The 6,935-nt window shown below is 40.4% G+C and overlaps 1 long non-coding RNA gene across 1 annotated transcript; it reads right to left on the reverse strand.

Annotated features, from left to right (window-relative positions):
* Window positions 1-3,295: 3,295 nt before the first annotated feature.
* Window positions 3,296-3,928, reverse strand: LOC119650329. Its single transcript, XR_005249261.1, has 2 exons — window positions 3,638-3,928; window positions 3,296-3,555 (listed from the first exon to the last, which is right to left on the reverse strand). It is a non-coding gene; the product is annotated as an uncharacterized LOC119650329 (long non-coding RNA).
* Window positions 3,929-6,935: the final 3,007 nt, after the last annotated feature.

The following is a 6,935-nucleotide window of genomic DNA, read 5'->3' on the forward strand; positions in this document are numbered from 1 at the left end:
ACAAAAACTCAGAAAATGGCCCAGACAATTTCTAAATCGAGCATGTCAAAGCAAACCCTTTAATACGAAAGTTTGCAAGGGTGATTGGGAAACTGCATGAGCAGTGTTTACCAATGAAAAAGCAGGAGTTACTATACTGTCTTATGAACACTTCAAAGAACCTGGTCAGCATGACATCTATTGAGTAATGCTAAAGGAGGGTATAAAGTACCTAGAAACACTTCTAAGAAATACTTTTCAAATATGTCTTGCTCTGGGCTACATGCACACTTCTTGGTTGAGGTAATTTTCACACCTAAGCCTTGGAAAAATTACAACTCAAACCCAAAAAATAGCATTCTCTGTGAAATGTCTGGAGAAACTGGTTGAGCGCCGCACGCACTAAATGAAAATCAACATGATTACCAACATGAAAAGTCCTTTGGAGCTGCTCTTCATTAGTGCTCTAACATGGACTTTCAGTAAATCCGACCAACCACGCCCCACCTCCGATGCCACGAGGCAGGTTCATCCGCTCCACGGCAGACTTTGGATGATGCAATCGGAATTTGGACATAGTTGTCCATATCCGACGCTGCCCGTTTTTCACATCGAACTTCGTCCACGGCAATATTCAGAATGCATAAACCAGTGAAGGGATAGCGAATACATTCAACGCCCTTATTTTATTCCTTTTTCTTCCCCGAGGGATGCGATTTCAACACAAGCTTTACACGTCGCAGGAATTCGGACAACAGAGCATCCTTCAGATCATCAACTCGAGCATGGGTTCCTTGCAGAATTCCTAGGTACTTGTAGAAGTCTGTCTCGGCCATAGTTTCGATGTGGAGGTCACCAATGCTTGCGGCATGCGGCTCGTGATGGCGTGATGGTGATGGCTTGGATTCAACACTTGTCTAATCCAAACTCCATTCGAATATCACGGCTGAACATGTCTATTATTGGCATTATCGTATACGGATGGGCACTGAGATATTAGCACCCTCAGAAGTACGCAGGCTACCCTTCCATGACTGTCGCCAAAAACTTCATTAGTTTCGGATCAATGCGATACAGATATAGGATATCGATTAGCCAGGTATGCGGAAGGCTATCAAAAGCCTTGGCATAATCGATATAGCAACTAAAGAGGTTTCTTTGGCCTCTAGTTGTTTGTCCTGCCACTACCGAGTCGATAATGAGCTGCTCTTTGCAACCGATTCGCCCAACTCGGCAGCCCTTCTCCTCCTCGGACAGAATGTTGTTGGTCTCAAGGTGCGCGTTGACCGTTCCACTAATAATGGACGTTATGAATTTGTAGAGGGTTGGTAAGCAGGTAATCGGCCTTGTGTCTGCGGGGTCCTGCACCGTGTCCTTCTTAGGGATAAAGTAGGTAATCTCCGCAGAATTTCAACTACGGTTATTTCACTGGGGATGGCATAGTTTTTGTAAACCCTCTGCAGAATACACAAGTGATTGTAGTTGCAGCAGCGACATATCAGCACACAGTCGAGATGCAATCACATCATTGATTTGAGATAGAATTGCCGAAGCTGCTGGATATGCATAGAGCCAGGGAATACCTGGTCTATGCAAAGGATCCATTTTTGAGAATTCTATACACGCTCTTTGGAACTCGTCCCGAACTTCAGCGGAAACCTCAGCTGGACGGTGGAGATGAATGCTTCGGCGAGTACTGAAATTGTTGCCTGCGGTGCGGCGTGGTGTTGTTGATGCCGTCACCTCTGCCCCCATTGACTCTCGGTCAGCAGTTACCTAGGTGACCTGAAGTCGAGAACGCTCCCTGATGATGGCCGGGATTGCGTCGCTGCGAGTTATAAAGTGGTACTGATCAGCGACTCGATGCACAGTCACTTGCGCGAATTGCAGGAAACGCTCGACAAATCTCTGGTCCCACAATAGGCGGCAAGATGTTGTACACGCCCCGCCGTTATTTTGTAGTAGGAGTTGATGATGTAGAGGTTCATTTTTTCAGTCCGCGACAGATTGTCGCGAAACAACTGTAGCCGGCGGAGCAACCGCCCCGCAACTAGCGGTTTCGACGCCGTGCTGTCCGTTACGGGAGCCCTACCCTGTCACCAAGTCAGATAACTCCGACCAATTATCCGTACTGGACCTTACATTTTTTCTTCTTCTCATATATGGATTTGCATTTTATACCTAACTACCAAGTATGGGGATAGCTTCCTTAGTGAGTAATCTACAAGACTGCAAAGTTCCTGCACTTTCCTCACCTACCTGCGGTGGCGTACAATTATTCACACTGAAGCTATCCATCCCTCCTACTTTCACAACCGGGCTTGGGGCCGACTACGGCGGAGTTATTATTGTTAGAAATGCGGTTTTAGAATTTTGCAATTGAAAGAATAGGTTTTAGGGATATAAAAGCGGATCAGATTTATATATCTTATATATATGTATCAATATATGGTTGCCATTCTTTCCCTGGTGGGGTATGGCGGGCGAACTACACCTACGCGCCATCGTTTGCGGTAACCTGAAATGCGCTTCAGCATCCCCTATGACTTCCCGAGACGCTCGTACTCCTCCTCAACTGTCCTACGCCAAGTGCCCTTAGGGCGACCGAATTGAGAAAGTGGATTGCCTTGCATGGCGTAATACGTCATGCAATTGTCGGAGGCTTAAACTGTATCTAATAGGGTATGAAAGTGAGAGAAATTTAACATTCAAACTCAACAATATAAAATTTAGCAACAAGAAATTACTGGAGGCAATCAATTCGACGAAGCAAGCGAGCAAGTCCTCACGTTAACCGAACTTGTGAAGTGCTACAGGAAGGCGGCATCGATCTATGGTATTTGAACCTCTATCGGTATTCATATAATTAAAGTTAGAAGGCCAACAGTTGGAAACGCACCTGTCTCCCCGAACACCACAAGCACGTGGCTACCGGCTTTCCAATTCAAATATTATTTTGCGAGTTTGGAAACGGTGCAAAATCCGCAAAATATGATCTGATCTGTTACCTCGGGCGTTAAGATTTCAGTAAGCTCGTTTATAAGGAATACACTTCCCAAATGTAATGTCTACGCTTGAAACTTATTTAGGTAAAGCTGAATTTCAAAACAACTTTGCCTTCTAATACTCGTATCTCCGCTCAACAGCATGTCATACAAGACTCATAGTATACTGAAATGTTACATCGTAGGCACGAAGCGCATCTCCGGCTATATTGGCGTGTTCATATACCTGTATGTATTCATGTACCATTGTAATAGCTTGACACTTGCATTGGGAAAAGATGTAGAAAGTTTTAAATTATTCTTCTCATAGATATTTCAAAATACCTCTGCGCAAGGGATTTTCTCTTATCACAACACTGGTCTACATATATATATAAGTAGTAATCAAAAAATTTCCATATTAATTCAATATATCTGACCGCCCTATATGAAGTTTTTCCATCCAATTCCGTTTTATGAATCTCATTTGCATCCGAACATTGAAATAGTTCCACATCCGACAATCACTTCCTGTTCCGCACTGCATGGTTCCAAAGTCTATACATTTTCGTCTCCATGATCAAAGAAAAACCTACCAGCAAGACGATGGTACAATAAGTGACTTGAGTTAAAAAGATGAGTTACAAAACCCGAATCATAATTTATTCAAATACCTTGCTTCGATCCTGCCTACCGTGAGAAGAGTGAAGTCAATTCAACCTTGATTCATATGGGCGACGTGATTGCAATAAATTGGTATGTTATGTCCAAATGTACTCCTTGCCAAGATAAGAATGGCACGATCTCATGACAAATTCGATAGACAGAAAATGACTTCTTTGTATCTCCCTTAATGACTATCTAAAATTGTATGAGGATTATGGCATTACCTTTCACCTTAGCAAAACCAGCATAACAAATGTTTCATAAAAACTATTTAGATGTATCGCAAATAATTGTCAATTGAACATTGCCTACTTAGATATTTTCACAATAATGGCGAATGTTACCCCTCATGTGCAGCAGAGGGTTGTCCCTACAATGGTAGTGGAAAATACTGGCCAAGTTATTGTCAAAACGATAAGCAAAATTTCGTGAACCTTGCTTTTCAAGAGGGCTAGATCACTATGTTGAAGTCGAATATTTATGTACTTAAGTTATTTATTCTTATATAATTGACCACACGTCTTCATTTTTGCTCGGAGATTACCAAAATGCTGTGTAGTTTGCCACTGTGTACCAAAAATAAATCTTCCCATTGTTAGTAAGTTATGGAGATCGAAGGATTCATTCTATCGTTATTGTTCCTTAAGTGGTTTTTGTTGAATTCTCTCCCTGTTTAGCACTTCGCAACGATTGTCACATCGACCGAAATCCTCTTTGCTTTTATTATATAGATCTCGGATCACCATAACAACATGCATTGCGTTTTGCAACACGTTTCCTACCTCTAATTAGGTGACATTTTCATTGGAAGTCAACGGTGCATTCAACAACTTTTCAACACGAGCCCCTTTTGCGAATGAACCCAAAATCGCATGGTTATTGATCCCTCATCGGCAATCACAATCCCATCCGCATTTCTGAGCGAGTAATATGTGTATGGGCGAAATAGTATAGAATTGTACCTGAATTCTAGGTGCACTGCACTTGTATGTTATTTTCGGTGAAGTGCAACGCTCAGGATGCAATTAGGGGCTTGCATTTCAACCACAAAGAATTGGTCCTTTGTGTGGCAGGATGCAATTTGTCGATTTTGTGAGTGATTGATTCGCAATAGAAGACGAAATTGTTTTCGCACACTCTGCATGTAGTATGATTTCTGGAAATCCTTCAGTAAACATAGCGCATTCAATGGAATGAATACCTTGTGTAACAAATAAAATAAAGAATCAATCAAAAGTCACTTCCTTGTGTATTCTACAGTCTCTGCATGTCTTTTAAAAGATTTGCAAAGTAACTGATGACAGAATTGTTGAAAATAAACATGTTCATCCTTTTGTAAATCATTGTTCCTGAAGCTAAGGGCATTCTTCGAGTGTACAATTCTATATAAGCAAAACAAACATCAGAACGCAGCTATTTGTCATTGACAATGACAATCTATTTTCCTTTCACGGAGATGGAAAAGGAAGGGAGTTTTTTTTCAAGTCACACCAGCTCACATACCAACAAGGAATTGAAATGACTGCTACTTTTGTAAGTACTCCCAATGATATCATATGGCTAGTTAAAGCTGCATGCCTCATAGATATGGGGGAAATGCAGGAAACGTGCTTATAAAAAAGAGAGTGGTATCTAACTTCCTGATGAAAATTCAAAGTTTTTTTACTAATGCTTCTTATAGTAACCATCTGGTTCGGGACGCATTAGTTGGGTATGTATGACTTGCATTGCATTTGTACATTACGATGTACACGTGTTCTCCGAGCGCATAATAAAAAAAAGTCATAATGGCAAATGACAAATAAAACAAAATGTGTACATATATAATATTAAATTACGTTTTAGATAATAACTGTATTAAATTTGTATTAAAACATATATAAATGCATACCTTCCAAGCAAATGTGAGTTAACCAGTAAAACCGTATGCGTAGGATCGGAAATAGTGGACTCTTCTCCAGAGAATAAGAAAGCATTTACGCCCTTCACTATGTCTCGAAAAGGACGAAACCTAATTCACAAAATAAATCTAACCTCTGATTTATAATGATATATTAGAATAAGTTTTTTCGCACTCACCTTATTCTTCTTCTTTTTCTTCAGCCTTTGTCCTGTTCAAAAGCGGGGGCCGGCTCGTCGTGATTGGATACCAAACATGGATGATGTTGGAAAACATAACTGCCATTAAGATCAAAATTATTAAAATAGCAAAGAATTCCACGATCATTTTTCCTTGTAAAACGAACCAATCGAAAAATAAAGTACAACCACGTCCAGGCACTGAAAGCGGATCGCATTGGGCTTACGGGGTCAAGACTCTCCTGCCTATATATATATTCGTATATTTATCGCGATAACGAGTGTTTTTGTGGACGCAAATCCTGAATCTACTACTGATCGCGATGTGGTCAATTTGATTAGATGTTCATTGCTGTCAATCAAATCCTATCCTTGACCGAACAGTATTTCACTGATAACGAAGCGGTGAAAATAAATAGCAGAAATCCACAAGGCTTTCATCGGTGCTGTTACGGTCGCCAAGACAATGCCCACTATCATATGTCCGAGCAACGTGTACCAGAGATCATTTTGACATTTAGATTACACATCATAATCGCAATGTCAGATTTATCTTCTCAATACTCTCAATTGAACTCTTTACCCTGAAATTATTGCCTTGTATATTCCAGCTGTTCTTTCTTTTTTCGATAAGTTTTCTAAGTGTTATTCATCAACTTGAACTGAAAATAGTTCTGCTGTGACTTGGTAAAAACTACCACATCTCCTAGTTAGAATACTAATATTGAACTTTGTTATTTGATTTGATGTTTAAATGTTTATCCATGTTATAGGGATACTTACTGCACGAAGAATAAGAACCAACATTTGGGGTGATACCATATTTTTTAGGGTACTTTTCTTAACATAATTAATGAAAAGAGTGCTGGAAATTGAAGAGAATATTTTAGTGTTTCCTCTTCGCTCTTTGGTTGAGCATAGGGCATCGACACAGCCAAATTGTGCTTCAATTTCACAATTATCACACTCACTGCTGTGCAAGTGATAAACTCATAGCAGCGAGTCAAACACAAGACGAACACAGACACCAATGACGACTGGAATTCGAACCAAGAGCACAAGATTGGGAGGCCCTGAATCATCGCGCAGTTTTAAATTAGTTATAAACTTTTCAAATCTTAAAAGTTGTTCGGAATATGACTAATATAATGTCCAAACTTGATTGAATTCCAAACAATTCTTCCCACTAGAACACAATCCCAAAAAGTACGTGAAAGAAGACCTTCC

This window comes from Hermetia illucens, chromosome 2 (assembly GCF_905115235.1).
Source record: "Hermetia illucens chromosome 2, iHerIll2.2.curated.20191125, whole genome shotgun sequence".
Lineage (NCBI taxonomy): Eukaryota > Metazoa > Arthropoda > Insecta > Diptera > Stratiomyidae > Hermetia > Hermetia illucens.